The sequence below is a fragment of the Stenella coeruleoalba genome, assembly GCF_951394435.1.
Source record: "Stenella coeruleoalba genome assembly, chromosome: X".
Taxonomy (NCBI): domain Eukaryota; kingdom Metazoa; phylum Chordata; class Mammalia; order Artiodactyla; family Delphinidae; genus Stenella; species Stenella coeruleoalba.
In genome coordinates this window covers 21,113,870-21,131,535 of record NC_137152.1, presented here as the reverse complement: position 1 = coordinate 21,131,535, position 17,666 = coordinate 21,113,870, and the positions used below count along the sequence as shown (strand labels likewise).

The following is a 17,666-nucleotide window of genomic DNA, read 5'->3' as shown; positions in this document are numbered from 1 at the left end:
AAAATAATGTATTTTTTAACAGAAATTCTGAAAGCTTTCGAAAATACAGAAAATACAACTTTAATGCTTCAATTTTAAGAAAATTGAATGAAATTTGACTACCTCCCACCTTTTCCTTCTCCATTTTAAAGATCTGGAAACTGAGGATAAATGACCAGACCAAAGATTTCTGTTAGCTCATCTCAGGACTGGAATTTAATTTTATGATACTCTGCCATTGGTTTTCTCTCCTCACTGCATTGATTCCAATATTCAACGTTCCCTTTTTTTCTTATATAATTTATATGATTTTTCTCTTCACTACTTACTAGGAAGCCAGATTAATTAACCAAGCATTTATGTTTGGTTTCCCAGATAATTCCCAGACGCTATGACTCTGTCCAGGATGTCAAGGTTTCACACAGTTCTGTGGGTCCTGAGAGAGGAACGGCCAAAGCCTAGATGGCAGAACCTTCTCTTTTGTCCTCCTCCAGCCTGATATCGTCACTTGTTCTGGGATTCCCATGGCTTGGGATTCATACCTGCCTAGTGAGCGAGATGCTGAGAAAACTCAGCTTGGGTTTTTCTGCCTGGGGATTACCTTCTGATGTTTTCATTGTTGATGCCTTGGGCTGACTTTTCATATCTGCTAACTTCCTGCAAATTTCTGCCAATGAACATAATAAATAAAATATTCCCAAACCAGGTGGCAGTGTGGCCCAACAGTGTAGTCTGGGGGTCAAGAGATGGGATTTTGGCCTTTCACTTGATTTCTGTTCCACCATTGTACATAGTTCTGGAATAACACATGGTTTGGAAAATAGTTTTTTGAGTTCAAACACTGGGTTCAAAGCTAGCAATATGTTCTTGAGGGAATAACTTGGGAGCGCTGTGCCTGTTTCCCCATCAACCAAAGGAGATAAAAATAAAATATAAATAATAGAATTGTTGGGGAAAATGGCAATTTATTTGAAGAGTTTAGAATTATGCCTGACAAACAGTGTCACTTGATAAAATGTAGCTATGATTATTAATATTACTGTGGTGACATTCCACTATCCATTTAGTAAGTAGGACTGCCATCTACTTCCACCTTAGAAAGAGTTTATTGAAATCTGCTGTGTGGAGAAAGGATGGGTTTTTGAGTTAGATCTTACTTGCATTTGAAATAGCAATTATACAAGCTGAAATATCAATTATACAAGCTACTAGGTATATAAACTCTGGATAAGTTATTCACTCTTTCACAGCCCTCGTAGTCCTCATCTGTGAAATGGGGATTGTATCAGAGAATTGTTTTAAAAAAATAAAGTGAAAACTGATAGTGAGAGCAAGAGAGAGATTGATTGTGTTTTTGTCAAGTGGTGATGTGGAGGTAAGCCTTATGGAAAATGTGCGTGTGGGATGCGTTGGGGTTGGCGGGGGACTAATGCAATTGAGAATCCTGTAAGATTTGTAAGGAAATAATTTATTTATGAGCATATTTGTGTATTTAGTAGTACTTCAGGAAGTTCTGTAGGTGTGACATAGAAAATAAATTGCCAAAATAAAAATTAAATAAGACATTATCTCTGTTACCCCTTTTAATGTAAAACAGTATCCTTGGCAGTTTGCAGCTGCTTGTGAGCATAGTATGTGTGTTAAAAAGCCCAGAGGTCTTTGGAAATTTGAATCCTCATAGCTAATAAAGAACACAAATGGAAATGATAATGTTGCAGTTTCAGTACACTGGGTTTTGGATTATTTTATAATTATGATGTTATGGTTTTCTCTTACTAAAATACTAACGATTCACTCGGCCAGAAAAGCCTAAGAAGTTGGTGGCATGCCAACTATGGTGAGCACATCGTTTGATTTGCTCCTATGGTTGCAGAGAATTTGAGTATTTCTGAAGCAGAAACAGAGAAAAGAAGGCTTATTTAAATAATAAGATCCAGAAGTGAAATAACGAGGAAAAAAAGAAAACTCTCCTGGTGTTTGGGGCCCGTGTGTCTCTGGTCCAAAATGCTCTCACCTATGAAGGCCCTCTCCAGAAGTATAGCTCCCATGAGATGTTCAGAATGACACCATCAGTGATTACACTTTTTTCAAAATAAAAATATTTCTCCAAAGGATAGTACATCAAGTCTCTTATATTGTTATTTAGTTTCTTACTAATTGATTTCCCCCCCAGAGCTAAAGAAAGGGGCTGAGAGAAGGGGAGCGGAGAAGAACCAGGGGGTATTGTAGATTATATAACTGCTCAGAAATATTTACTTATTCTTGCCTCTCCTTTTTCAGGGGTGGAGTTTATTTCCCTATCATTTGATTTTTGGGTTTATGTGACTTGTGTTGACCAGGAGAATGCAGTAAAATTGACAACATAACCGGCCTGAGCCTTGGTCTTAGAGGGCTTCGTGGTTCTTTGCTTTCAGTCTGGTGGTTCTGCCATTGCCATGGGGATATTTCTGAGTTTGCCTGTCAGTTTAACAAGGAAAAAAAAGATACATGAACAGAGCTTCTCCAGCCAAGTCCAGGTGATCCGTAGCTTAGCCATTTATGCGTAAGAAATAAATGCATAGTATTGTATGTAACTAGGATTGAGTGTTATCCAGTGTGTCATAGCAATTGATAACTGATGCAGTAGGGCGTGCTAAAAACCAGTTTTGCCTTCGCCACAATTTCTCAAGTTCTCTTCCCCTCACATGAGGCCTGAAGAAAGTCGTTGAGGGAATATAGTATAGACATAGCTCTACTAGAGTCTTTATTCATTTTCCAGGCCTAAGTAAAGCATCCATGATTACGTTTTCTCTTGAAGTAGATCAAATTGCCTCCTTAAAGCTTGCTGTTTTTAGTTGCATCTGTTGTTTTTAATCCACATCTTTCATGAAGAATCTTTTAAAAAAACAAATGATCAGTGAAGGGTGTTCTACTTGTCTCTTTTGCTCTGGTTTTCTTCAATCTTCTCATGGTGATTTATACAAACTGATTCTTTGTCTAGGATTGTCTATTCAAATCCCAGGTCCTTAGACTTAATATTTAGTCTTCTTTAGCTCATTGTTATTTACTATTTTGTACTGTGTGCAGGAAAAATCATCATTATTGGAGATTTTAAAAAGTGGATGAGATGGAAAGAGAGTAAAGTATATTCATCTTTATTTTGATCCTTTCAGACATGCTCTTTCACTATTTGTAAAACTTAGAAGATTGAGCACATCTTATGAGGGCATCTCCAAACTCTCTTTAATCTCTATAAACGTACGTCAGTTACAAAATAAACCAATTCAGTCAGAACTGTAGGTAAAAACATTAGCTTACTCTTCCTCTCTTTAGTCAGGTGAATTTTGCCCTAGTTTTATAAAGGGAGACACTAGAATTTAGTCACTTGTTAAGTTATGAAAAAGTTTCAATATGTTAAGTGGGGTATCTTAGTGGAAAAAGCAGAACTTATATAAGATTTTTTCCTACATATCTCTGGTATTTACATGGTTTATTCTAAAATTGACCCACACTTATTTTTCAAAACATAGTTTTCTCTTATTCAGGGCTCTTCCCTTTATGGTGTTATTATAACTTGACAATTATGAGTACTACAATAGTGATCCTTTTTTACTACCCAATATCAATTCTATTGGAGAACTTTTACATGCTCCAAAAAACTCTTTCCTACTCCCACTTTTAAATTTGATCCAACTTTCATCAATCCATTCTCCACTTAATAATCAAAGTGATATTTTAAAATTTAAATCAGATTATTTCTCTTTTTCTTGGCTTAAATTCTTCAGTCACTTCCAATTTCACATGGAATAAAATTTAATGTCTTAAATGAGGTCCTAAATTCTCTATTTCTCCTGCTTTTCTTTTATGTCAGCCTCACTATATTCTTTTACATCCTCTGAAAACCCCTTTTCTGGAAAACTCTTTTCTCATCTCAAGCCTTAGCAAGTAGCATTTGCAAAAACATGGAAGTACAAGAATGTATGGAAAATTCAGGAAAGGAAAAATTGTTCATTATGAATGTGGCATAGGGACATATCAGGAGTGGTTACAAAAATTAGCTTGTGTTTGCTCACATGCTACAGAAAATACTTGTGTTTATGTCAGCACATGTGATAATATATGCATTACACAAGTGCATATATATCATGTTTTTCTTGGTAAGTCAAGATAAAGTGTAATAAATTCAAGTTGGCAGGTGTGATCAAATGTCTTTACCATACAGGTGATATAAATTATTTAACGTCTTTGAGCCTCAGGTTTCTCACGCAAAAAAGAAGAAGAAGAATACCTACTCACAGGGTTGTTGTATTTCAGAGATTTCTTTTTTGTAAGGCGCACTAAACACTTGGCACATTGCAGCTATTCTATGCACATCAGGGAGTTAACCGTAGAGAGGAATGTTAAACAAAAAAACACAGATTTTACTCCCAGTGAGATTTAAAACTCTCAGAACAGAAATCTTTACAGGGCAAAAGGGGTAAGTACCCATTAACCTACTCATCTTTTAATATAATGACTAAAAATAGTAAAACTTTCTGGACTGAGAATTCCATATCCCAAATGCAGAGTCCTGCCATGAGGTCACTGAGGAAAGCTTTGATGGTGAGCATTGACCTCAAATATTTAAAGAACTAAATTCACCATGTTTGTGTGACCAGGACCCGTGCCCCTTTAGGTTCAGACACTGTATATTTCTCTGTGATTAAGCACATACTACAATATCAACTAACATTTTTAACTTGATTGTCTTTTGGTAACAAAGCTTCCAGGAGCGCCTGAGCCAGCTACGTCATTCAGGAAAACAGCTTAAAATTACGACACTAGTTTAGTTTTAAAAATATTATGAGCCGGGCTTCCCTGGTGGCGCAGTGGTTGAGAATCTGCTTGCCGATGCAGGAGACACGGGTTCGTGCCTGGGTCTGGGAAGATCCCACGGGCTAGGCCCGTGAGCCACGGCCGCTGAGCCTGCGCGTCCGGAGCCTGTGCTCCGCAACGGGAGGGGCCACAACAGTGAGAGGTCTGCGTACCGCAAAAAAAAAAAAAAAAAAAAAAATATATAGATATATAGATATATAGATATATAGATATATAGATATATATGTATATTATGAGCCAGTCAGGTAATGGAGACTATTGTAATGCCTAAAGGAAATGAATACAGAAAGCGTCTAAGAAAACAAGTTAAGAAATTTGTAGTCTATATATCACTTTGCAAAAAGCTCAAAAGTTTAGACTTTAAAAAATAAACCGAATCCTATCCTTTACAAATTTGTCACAAAACTTATGAGTACAGATTTTTTACCCGATTGTTAATGCCTCTTGTAACTACTGTAAATGCAACTTGTATTGTAATAGTCTAATATTCTTCAAGGATTTTATTTTGGCCAGAAACCATAATTGGAGAAAAAGGTTATTAAAAACAAATTCAACCTCAAAAAGTTGAAGATTTACTTTGATACTAACTGGGAAAGGCCTAATATAGTAGAATGCAAATATTAATCATGAGTTTATAAACTACGTAACATATTCAATAATAATTTCATCTTACAGAAACATTGTATTTTGATTTAGTTTATGCCAAACCACAGACTCAATCCAAGGAATTTTCTATGGCGCAACTACTCACTTGGAAATACAAGGTTTCTCTAGAAGAGAAGCTTAACTATTATATTCTTACTGATATTTGATTGCTCTAAATGAGACAGAAGTAGAGATAGAATGAATATAGCACTGGCTTAGTTCACTACATTTGGTGTGAAATGTAGGTTTAAATCCAGGGTAGTAGTTTCATGACACTGGACAAATTACTTAACTTCTCCATGTCTCAATTTACTTCTGGGGATGATATTAATGGTCCTCAAAATAATTTGATGATAGCTAGAAGTTGTGTGTGTTGTAGTAGCAGATTGAATTCCCCAGAAAGCTAACTCTGACTTGAAGATTAAGTTCATTATGGAGTACTCTTGGGATAAACACTGTGGAAGGGAATATGCAGAAATGGGATTAGGCAGAGGTAGAAGCTAAGCGGCAATGCGCTGTCAGTGGAAGCCTCAGCCAGCCCATGGAGAGTTCTGTAGATAGGATGAATCTTCAGAGGAGTCCTGAGTTTGGATGAGAGGAATGAGTCGTTTTACCCCCTCACAGATCAGTCATAAGATGAGGGCCATCTGGAATGGCGGAATGACCTTGGCTGAGGCTGTTCACTTCAGCTGAGGCAATCATTGAAGAGGGCTTGGTAGCTTGAGGGCTGTCAATCATTAGCAGTACTTCCAGCGCCTGGGATAATTGACCCTTCCTTTCTGAACGGGATCTGGGCAGCACTTCAGTGTCCACTACAGTTAGTCACAAAGTCAACTGTAAGTGTTTAACAGTATATGTTACTATGAGAAGGGTCATCTTTCATATTTCAAAGAGACTTTAGAAGTTCCCTCCCGCCTCTTTTTATTCAGTTGCACTATTTTTGTATTTGAATTTGCTCTTCTATATTGGGTCAGGCACCCTATGAGGTATCTTGCATGTCTTATATCATTTAATTTTCATAATAACCTGGTAAATTGGTATCATCTTCAACAAGTTACTAGAGGAAACTGTTGTCAAAATTGAGGGTATAAGCATTTTAATTTACAAATCTAATATACAGTGAAATATGAATTCAACCCCAATATTTTTTAAAATCTAAAGCCTATATTTTATTGAGGACTTTGGTGTGGTTGGACTTTGCTATAATTTATAACTTAAGCTATTTTGACAAAATCTTTTAATGCCTATAAGGATTTTAATTTAGCATATGCTGTCGGCAACAATTATCATATTAAGATTAAATGTAAGATCTTTTAATTTTTTATATAATTTTATAAGTAGGTTAATTACATGAATTTAGTTTAATTATTAAAACTTGTATTTAATTTGGATAGACAGGTAAACCTAGAATTTTCATGAATATCTGACAAATATTCTCATATCTTATATAAAATATTTTGGCGCCATAATTTCTTACTGTGCTATTCACTCATTTTGACCTAGAAACACAAGTGAACTGATTAAAATAAGGATTTACCTAACTGTTAAATACCAGTGTCCAAAACAGAATGAACCAGAAATATCACAAGATATAATGACACACACATTAGGTGGTCTTCAAACAAATACACTTTGTTCTTTGAGATACATTAGTTAGAGGAGCAGAAGCAGTACACCATGAGAACAGCTGGGTTTTTCAAGTAGCTCACTCATGAAAGGCAGGTGAGTGGGTGGTGCATTCAGTTAAGGGATTGAGGAGTTAAGGACCTTTCTCCATAACTGAGGGCTCAGAGAAAAGCCTTGGAGGTACAGAGAAAGCGAAAAGGAGATCCAAGTGAGAAAAAGCACAATGTATAGTGGGCATACAAGTCTAGAAGCAGACAGATAACAGGGATCGCTTTTGATTTGGCCTGTGACCAAGGATTGCAATCATATGAAACATGTTGGGGTTGGCTATTTTATTTTATTAAAAAAATTATTTATTTATTTTTTTGGCTGCACCACGCACCATTTGGGATCTTAGTTCCCTGACCAGGGATTGAGCCCATGCCCCCTGCAGTGGAAGCACAGAGTCTTAATCACTGGACCACCAGGGCTGTCCCTGGGGTTGGCTATTTTAGAAGGCTTCCAAAAGCGTTATTCTCAGCAGTTTAGTGATAGAAAGAAACAGCATCAGCCTCCAGGTTATGGGATCAGAGATCAGCTTCATCACATGAGAGTTACTAGAAATTTCCCCCAGGTTGTGGCACCAGGTTTTTAGACAGTTTTAGCCTCTGAGAGTGATATGACCTTTTCTTAAAAATCTTCCGTGAGTGTGTCTTCAAGGTATTTTAGAAGTAGATTGGAATTTATTGCATTGGGGCCTGGATGTAATAGTTAAGATGAATTTTAAACAAGAAATTCTTGGAGCGACATAGGTCATTCCCAACTTGGCTCCCCTTCCCAACAAGAACAACTAAGAACTATTCATGGACAAGACACCACTGAAAAAATCCTAGAACACAGTGGTGAAGCTAAAGCACCCCCTGTATCACAGAGGCCAAGACAGAACCAATCAGAGGATGAGACGAGCAGTTACATGCTGACTTCAATGTCCCTCCTGCAGGCTGGCCCAGTGACCAAGCCCCGCAGATTCCCGCACAATCCCCATGAGGTAAGAGCAGAGTGGGGACTGCCAAGAAGCAACCGACAGGGCTAAGGAAGCTGGATGTCGGCAAGAACTGTAGGCTCAGAGATCTCCCCTACAGTTCTTAGCCTACAGTTCTTAGCACTGTGGGTCACTTCTTGTCAGTCCCCACTCTGTTCGCTTCATGGGGATTGTGGGGGGAATCTGTGGGGCTTGGTCATTGGGAACCTGATTGTGACTAAGAAGCGGGGAGGAGCTCACAACAACCAGCACTTAGATCTGGGCAAACCAAGTTCCTATCTACAGTACCCGAGTTGTAGTCCCAACCAGCAGCTATGCTCATCTGCAGAGCCAAGTGGGACAGTTTGACCAAGGAACAGGGAGGGGTGCGGATATGCCTGACTTGGGTCCTCAAAGGAAGAGCCTTGCTGGCCCTGGAGCCTGATCTGCCTCGCCCCCTGCCCACCCAGGCAGAGGAGGTGTCATAGCCCCACCCCTACTGAGTGTAGCTCCCAGCTCTGCCCGACCAGAAATCCTGTCCGGAACATGTGGAAGCTGTGTAGCCCAGCAACACTCAAGTGGAGAGTCTGGAAGACAGAACTGATCTTCTGCAGAGCAAAGCCAGTGGCCCCATTCAGCTAAGGAACTTGGGGTACTGGTCGGGTTGAGTCAAGACCGCAAAGAACCTCGCTAACTTTGGAGTCAGTTCTGCCAGGACAGGGAAACTAATTTGTAGCCCTACCTATGACTGAATACAGCCTTCAGCCCATCTGACTAGGGAACCTAACCAGAGCACACTGGAAGCTGCAGACCCCATTCAACAGCCCTGCTTACAGTGTCACTTGAACAGAGAGCACTACCAGTGGCTTTCCCCATCTGCAGAACAAAACTGGTGTCCCCATCTGGCTGGGGAATTCAGTGAATATTCTTGCTTGATTCAGGTCAGCGAACAGAGAGCACTGCAGGTCTTAGGGCTGTTCTGCTGCCCCCCAAGTGCAGGGAAACTAATTCATAGTCCCACCTACAAGAGTATAGTACCCAGCCCTATTATCTAGGAAGCCCAACCAAAGAACCCAGACAACCATGGAGCCCATCCTACAGCCTCGCTTGGGCAGGGAACAAAGCCAGCAGGCAGTTCTAGCCAACTGTTCTCAGCGAGTGGCACCACCCCAACCCCACCTCAGAGCTTGGGCAATGGCCTTGCCCCCAAATAGAGCCCATTAGTAAGCTCCACCTGCCCAAGGACATTACCAGCTGACACGTCCAGAAACCCAAAATGAGCTGCATGGTAGAGAACTGTCTCTGCCAAACACATTAGGGTGGTTCAATGTATGCAAATAAATAAATGTGATGCATCACATTAATAGAATGAAATATAAAAATCATATGATCACCTCAATAGATGCAGATAAAGTACTGGACAAAATTCAACATCCTTTCATAATAAAAACTCTCAACAAATCAGGTATAGAAGGAACATAACATAATAAAGGCCATATATGACAAGCCCACAGCTAACATCATACTCAGTGGTGAAAGGTTCAAAGCTTTCTTGCTATGATCAGGAAAAAGACATGGGTGCCCACTGTTACTGCTTATTCGAAGTCCTGGCTGGAGTATTAGGCAAGAAAAAGAAATAAAAGGCATCCAGATCAGCAAGGAAGAAGTAAAATTGTCTCTGCTTGCATATGATATGATCTTATATATAGAAAAGCATAAAGACTCTACAAAAAGTGTTATGTCAACAAATTCAGTAATGTACAACCTGGTAACTATAGTTAATAATACTATATTAGTTAAGTACTCGGAAATTGCTAAGAGAGTAGATCTTTAATGTTATCACCAAAAAATGAAATGGTAATTATGTGAAGTGATGGAGGTGTTAACTAACCCTACTGTGGTAATAATCATTTCTCAATATAAGCATCAAATCATCACATTGTACATCTTAAACTTATACCAAATTATATGTCAATTATATCTTAATAAAGCTGGAAAATAAATAAAATTCAGTTCCTCCCAAGAGGCCAATCCTCAATTAGATAAGGAGCTGAGCCAGAATGAAACTCAATGCACTGCTTCCTTCTTTGAGAAAGTCATATCATGAAAAATAGAAAGCTGGCTGAAAGAAATAGTGTGCTTAGTGATATAGCTGAATTACATTTTGGCATAAGCTCCTTATCTCATTGTAGTCTAGTCATGGACAGGCAGCCATTAACTTGGTGTAGCAAAGTTTTACCTGTATCATTTAATTTAATCCTCAAATCCATGCTATGAGAAATAATTATTAATCTCATTTTACAGGGAATTCAGATCCAGAGAGTTAGTGTAATTCACTCTCGTGTCTGCAATTAGCAAGTGCTGGTCAACGATTTTCAATGCAGACTGACTCCATTGTCCTCCTGTTTAATTATTGTGCTTTACTGGCATTTCGAATATAAATGGGCTTTAGAAGCTTTTACACAATAATTTTTAAAATGAAATCTCATGTGTGTTCCAACACATAAAACAGATAAAAGTGGATGTATCTGGTTTGATTTGGGAAAGCAGGGAATTTGATATCTTACTTACTCAGACTCTATCAGCCCCATCTGTCTTGTTTTGTGTCTCTAGACACAGCTTGGACCCCTCTAGTCTAGATTATACTGGAGATTGGCATAGTTATTAGAGCACAGACAAGTTTTATTTTGTTCACTTGATAACATAACCAAGGTATGTATGTAGTACACAAAATACAATTTCATTTTGTGGATCAGACCTATAGAGAACAAAAGGAAGTCATTATTCAAAAGTCTGGGGGAACACTGATAGAATCAACCCAAGATCATCAATCTGGGAATATCTTATTCTTGTTTCAATGGCTCCTTTAAGTCTCTCTTTACCATGCTTTTATTGATGCAAACAATCATTTGGGAAACCCAAATGTGATCAAAGAAGCACAATTCCTCAGTCTATGCAGGTACATGTTAATTCCATTTAAAAAAATTTTTCAGAGGATGTTGAAAGCATATCAATACTTCTACCATTTTATGATGAACTCCTTGTTAGGGTCAGTTGCCTCAGGTTAAAAAAAGTGTAAATATGCTGTTTCTTTCAGTGAAATTAGCTCCTTTTAAGGCCTGGAGGGATAAAGTTTGAATTGCATCTATGATTCCTGATGTTTATGTACTGAAGTTTGCATACAGGTGAGGTTCTACATTGTATTAAGGGAATGATCAACAAATCTGTTAAGATTACATTTCTTCCAGGCAAATCTTAGGATAAAAATGTAGAGTTAACAAAGAGACTTTGCAACGTGAAAATGTAGTATACGAAAATAACCATATTAACATAAAATATTTATATGTCCCAACCTTATTTTCAGTAAAATAATTTTATACCATATAACTATTCTTAATAAGTGACCAAGTAAAATAGCAGCTCATTGATACTAATTATTTGACTTATCTCCCTCAAAATATTTCTTAAAGTATGCTTCCATTACTAAAACCATACTGAAAAAGCCACAAGCATCATTCAAATAAAAATTTCTGACTATGCAGTTCACCAGCAAGAGGAAATGCATTATTAATTATCAGAGCATTTGCTAGTTCCACTCACATTCTGCTTGGTAGTAGTTACTGCCATTTGCCATTCCATAATTTACACTCCACTCAGACCTAATTGCTTGCAGCTTCTAAAACAAACAAAACTGTTTTTAATCTTGGGTGCCTGCTGACACAGTTCTTTTTATCTGGGAACCCACTCTACTTTTAATAGAGTAATTAATGCTCCCTGCTATAATAAAATTCCCACAATCTCATTGCCTTAACCTACAAAGATTTAGTGCATTTTATCAAATCTAAGCTGCCATCTATTTTAAGGTGCATTGTTTTGTATAGTGCCCAGGAAGAAAATGAATTCTCCCAGTTAAATTATGGTACCTTGCTTCCTTATCACTTTAAGAAGCATCCTTATTATAGAGAAATTAAAATGTAAGGAGGAAAAGTACCTGAGAATCAATGATACTGCTTTCTCCTTGTGCATAGTCTACTGAAGATCATCTAACTGGAAAGGGTCTCCATCAGGCTGTGACTAAGGCATCCTGGCTCTTTCCATCTTGAGGCTCCACTGTCTCCTGGCGACTTCTGAGTTCTCCATAGGATCCTGTCCATTGAGATTAGCAAGAAGTCACGAGAGAGAGAGAGAGAGAGAGAGAGAGACAGAGAGAGAGAGAGAGAGAGAGAGAGAGAGAGGATGGCAATCGTTGTTTCAAATGTCAGGTCTAGGAGTGTCTTACATCACTATCACTCACATCCCTTTGGCAGCACTGATCACATGACATATCTAGATTTACGAGGAGGAGAAACGTATTTTTCCTGTGGTCCAGGAGGAAAATGAAATGGTGTGAATACCACATGGTATCACTACTCCAGTTCAGCCCCTATCACTTCCATTCATCTTTCACAACTTACCACAAGAATCACCTTTTCTGTTCAAGTTTTTCTTACTCATTACTCTTCCAAGTTAAAATGACTACTCTTCCTTTCGTGCTGTACTGATTTTCTTTTTTTTTAATTTAATTTTATTTATTTTTTTATACAGCAGGTTCTTATTAGTTACCTATTTTATACATATTAGTGCATATATGTCAATCCCAATCTCCCAATTCATCCCACCACCACCACCCCACCCCAACTTTTCCCCCTTGGTGTCCACACGTTTTGTACTGATTTTCTGATATAAAATTAATAACCCTGTATGTTTGCATTAGACAGTGTCATAGTCTGCTAGGGCTGCCATAACAAAATACCACAGACTGAGTGGCTTAAACAACAGAAGTTCATTTTCCCAAAGATCTGGAGGCTAGAAGTCCAAGATCAAGGAGCCAGTAGGGTTCCTTTCTGGTGAGACCTCTCTTCCTTGCTTGCAGACAGCTGCCTTCTCACAGTTTACTCATGAGTCCTTTTCTCTGTGCATGTGCACCCACCAAGAGAGAAATCTCTCTGGTGTCTGTTCCTCTTCTATAAGGACACCAGTCCTATTGGATTAGGGTTCCATCTTTATGACCTCATTTAACCTTAATTACGTCCTTAACGGCCCTATCTCCAAATACAATGACATTGGGAGGTTAGGGCTTCAACACAGGAATTTTGGAGAGACACAATTCAGTCCATAACAGATACCAAGTCCTTTTAAATGAGTGGATCCCTTCTGCCTGGAAGAATTTAGAAAATTAATACATTTGTTCTAGTTTAATTGGAATTAAATTGGAAGATGATGAAGAAGGGAAACAGTTGGGTTCTAGTTCTAGAATTTACATCATTTATCTATGTGATCTTTTTTTGCAGTACGCGGGCCTCTCACTGTTGTGGCCTCTCCCGTTGTGGAGCACAGGCTCCGGACGCGCAGTCCCAGCGGCCATGGCTCACGGGCCCAGCCGCTCCGCGGCATGTGGGATCCTCCCGGACCAGGGCACAAACCCATGTCCCCTGCATCAGCAGGCGGACTCTCAACCACTGTGCCACCAGGGAAGCCCATCTATGTGATTTTTAACCCTTCAGACACAAGTTTCTTCATCAAAAATTTTAGGAATTACAACAGATGGGTCTTTAAGTTTTCTTGAATGCTAAAATTTTTAATCTATTTGACACCCACAATAAAAATCAATGAAAGATCTTAATTCTCAATCAGGGCTCACAATTTTGATATACATACATCTTTTAAAGCAACAGATCATATTCCTGTATTGGGTCACAATTTACATTTATGCAAATTCATGATTGAATTCATGATTCCTGACTTTGTAACTATATCCTACCACACGCTGAAGACACATAATGCTATTCCAATTTCCCTTGCTATTGACTGGGTTGAAGTATAATATATTCTAATAATTATTTGCCATCAGGGAATTCTTTAGCAAATCTTTCCTCAGTTATTCCATTTCTGCAATACAGATGGGGAGATTTTTCACTTTTCAAAACGCTAGTGAATAAAATTCACATAAAGCTACCTTTCAAAATATAAAGAATTCATCTCATTTGAATCCTACCAAGGTCACCAGTGACTCTAAATTTACTTGAAAAAACACATTTAAGTTAGAATGTGTTGTTAAAAAAGCAAAAATCAGCTAGAGCATTGTGAATGAGGGATAATGATAAACAATATTCCACCATAGAGTTAGAAGTCATCAGCAGTAGTAAGTTAATACTATTAGCTTTGAGGCTAGTTATAGTTAGTATTTTTATAAAAATACATTAAGAAAACAAAAGAATGATAATTTATTTTTCTAAGTAGGAAGAAGTTAGAACAAAATACAAATATTCAAAAGAAAAATGTATCACTTCAGATTTGAAAATGTTTCCAAATATATTCATTTCTCCGTAATTTAATTACATATTTTGGGACTTTCAAATGATACTTCTCTGTTGAAAGCAGGAAATAAAGAATATTTTTAAAAGTTCAACAAATATACATGGTAAGATTTGGGTATATATAGATATATATGTTATTAATGGCACCAATGATCAGAAGGTTTTTTTTTTTTTTTAAACAATTAAACTATTTTTATTTTTGTGGTACGTGGGCCTCTCACTGCTGTGGCCTCTCCCGTCGCAGAGCACAGGCCCCGGACGTGCAGGCTCAGTGGCCATGGCCCACGGGCCCAGCCGCCCCGTGGCATGCAGGACCCTCCCGGACCGGGGCACGAACCCGTGTCCCCTGCATTGGCAGGCGGACTCCCAACCACTGTGCCACCAGGGAAGCCCCAGAAGTTTTTATTGAGCCTCACTATATACCAGTCACCATATTCAGTGATTTAAATATAAATCCTCACACTAAATGAATGAGGTAGGTACTATTAACATCCTGTTTTGTAAATATGGAACCCAACCAAGGTACAGAGATTTAATGTCAAGACTATACAATTAGAAAGTTGTGGAGCCCAGACAATTTGACTCCAGAATTTGTGTTCTTTCCACCATATTCAACTATTTCTGATAACACTGGGGCATCAGTTATGTGATTCGTACCTAGAGTAAATAAAGTCTTAATAAATTTTGTACCTTTTTGTGTATGGTTGTAAAGTAACTTTTTATAGTACATAATTAAGAATGAATTAGAAGTATTTTTTTAGTCTTGCCAAAAATGTACCAACAGAATCTAACCATGAAGAAACAACAGATAAGCACTGTACAAAGTACTTGTATTCTTCAAAAACGTCAAGATCAAGAAATACAAAGAAAGGCTGAGGAACTTCTCCAGAATAAAAAAAGACTAAGGAAACATGACAAGTAAACGCAGAGGATGATTTTGGATTGGATCCTGGACTGGTGATAAAAGGGAATATATATAAAGGGGATTATTGGAAAAATTGACTAGATCTGAATATGAGCTGAAGTTTAAGTAATAATGTATCAATGTTAAATGTCCTGTGTTGTGGTTATATAAGAGAATATACTTGTTCTTAGGAAATACACACTGAAGTACTGAAATGTGTGTGTGTTTGTGTGTGTGTGCATTGGTGGGGGGTGCATATGAAAGGAGAGAATGATAAACAAATGGGATAAAATGCAAATATAAATGAATTAATGAATCTGGTGAAGGCCATAAGGGGATTTTCTTGCAACTTTTCTTTAGGTTTGAAATCATGGAGAACATCATGCTAAGTGAAATAAACCAGACACAGAAAGACAAATGTTGTATGATGTCATTTATATGTGCAATCTAACATATTAAGACTCAGAATCAGAGAGTAGAATAGTGGTTGCCAGGAGCAGGAGGGAGGGGGAAACAGATGTTGGTTAAAGGGTACAAAGTTTCAGTTATGCAAGATATGCTCTGGAGATCAAATATACAGTATACAACACGGTGACTATAGTTAACAATACTGTATTGAACACTCAAAATTTGCCAAGAGGGTAGATCTTAAGTGTTCTCACCACAAACAAAAAGAAAAATAAAAAGAACATGGTGACTATGTGAGGTTATGGATATATTAATTAATTTGATTGTGGTGATCATTTCACAATGTATTCAAAACATCAAGTTGTACACCATAAATACATACAGTTCCTATTTATCAATTATACCCCAATAAAACTGAAAAAAATAGGAAAAAACACACTAAAAGGATAGGATAGAAAGAAGTATGTTATCGATTGTTTAATTCATAAGCTTATAAAAATATAGATTAATAAGCCATCAAGCACTAAAGCAGGCACTAAGGATCAAATGAAATTGAAACTAAGTATCTTCATCAGGAATGTAATTACCTGCGAAGAAATGTTTGAAAGTAATAAAAACCTTCAGTTAAATAGAGAATTGGGATATGTTAGTTTAATTGTTTTTTATTAAGAAAACTATCAAGAGACTAAAAAAATATATTCCAGATAATATTAAAATATGTTGGCTTCTTTCACAGGAAATATCCATTTTAATCATAAGAATGTTTCCTTTCTTGTGGATCTGCTTTGGTAACTTTTTTTAACTAAAATAAGTTAGGCACTTTCACATTTATTATTATTTTAATTCACAGAATCATTCTCTAAGTTGTGTTATTATTTCCATTTTTGTAGATGAGGAAACTGAGGCTCAGAGCAATTAAATAACTTGTTCAAGGGCACACAGGAGTTATGCTTCTTGGATTTCACATCCCCATCAGCCTGATCTTAATCCCATACTTTTTCTACCTTAACCCTCTGGCATTTAGTGAAAGGTGATTCATTAAAATATAAAGTAAATTGAAATAGCCAAGACGACTTTCAATGAAAAATGAGATGGGAGCCTTCTTAGTGGCAAAATGGATTTTGAAACTTTGCTTTGTAATGAAATGCTAGCCCTTTACAAATTAGAAGTTGTTGATCTTTAAACCATGGCTCATTTCAGTTTACTGAAGGGGGAAAAAAAAAGACTAAAATGGAAAGAAAGAATAAAAGAAATACTGCTTTTATCAATGTGTTAGACATAAAAATGACTGATTAATTGAAAAATTGTCACATAGCTTCTCTGATATTGAATACTTTCAGACACATTTGGCTTAAAACTGAATGATTCCTTAGAGACCTTTTTTCTACCCCCATAACTGCAATGCACCTTAAAAAACCCTTATTGGCAGGAGTCTCAAAGCTGCTGCAGCATTTTGTATGACAAAATATCTGACAAGAACTCTTCTCACTGGGACAGTCATTAGAAGCCCAGGAAATAATGCCAATAGAATAAGTCATCCATCAGCTAAAGAAGATGTGCCTTCTTGGCTTTTTCATTTTATTTTAAGGAGAATCATAAAATAAATATGTGCCATTGTCATTGATATCCAAAAGAATTTTTTGAAGTGTTACATAATTATTTACTGAACTATTAAATAATAAAGAAAATAAGTTATTGTGTTAATTAATTAGTCAGTTATTTTGTATACTGTTGTTGCTCCACAACAGAGATTTTCAAAAGTGCATTAGAATCACCTGGAGGTCTTATTAAATGCAGATTGCTAGACCCCAAGCTTTGAGTATCTGATTTAAGATTGGGGTAGGGCTTGATAATTTATATTTCTAACAAGTTCGTAGGTGATGCTGATGCTGCT

The 17,666-nt window shown here is 37.3% G+C and overlaps 1 long non-coding RNA gene across 4 annotated transcripts in view; it reads right to left on the bottom strand.

The window, feature by feature from the left end:
- LOC307180079 overlaps positions 1 to 17,666 on the bottom strand; it is a 104,582-nt gene that overhangs the window by 16,484 nt on the left and 70,432 nt on the right. For 2 of the 4 annotated variants that reach the window (XR_013825674.1, XR_013825675.1), the window contains one exon: positions 12,096 to 12,250. This is a non-coding gene — a long non-coding RNA (uncharacterized lncRNA). Of the gene's footprint in view, positions 1 to 6,292; positions 6,313 to 11,704; positions 11,781 to 12,095; positions 12,251 to 17,666 lie in introns of those variants that run through there. The other 2 variants (XR_013825676.1, XR_013825677.1) reach the window with 2 other exon arrangements.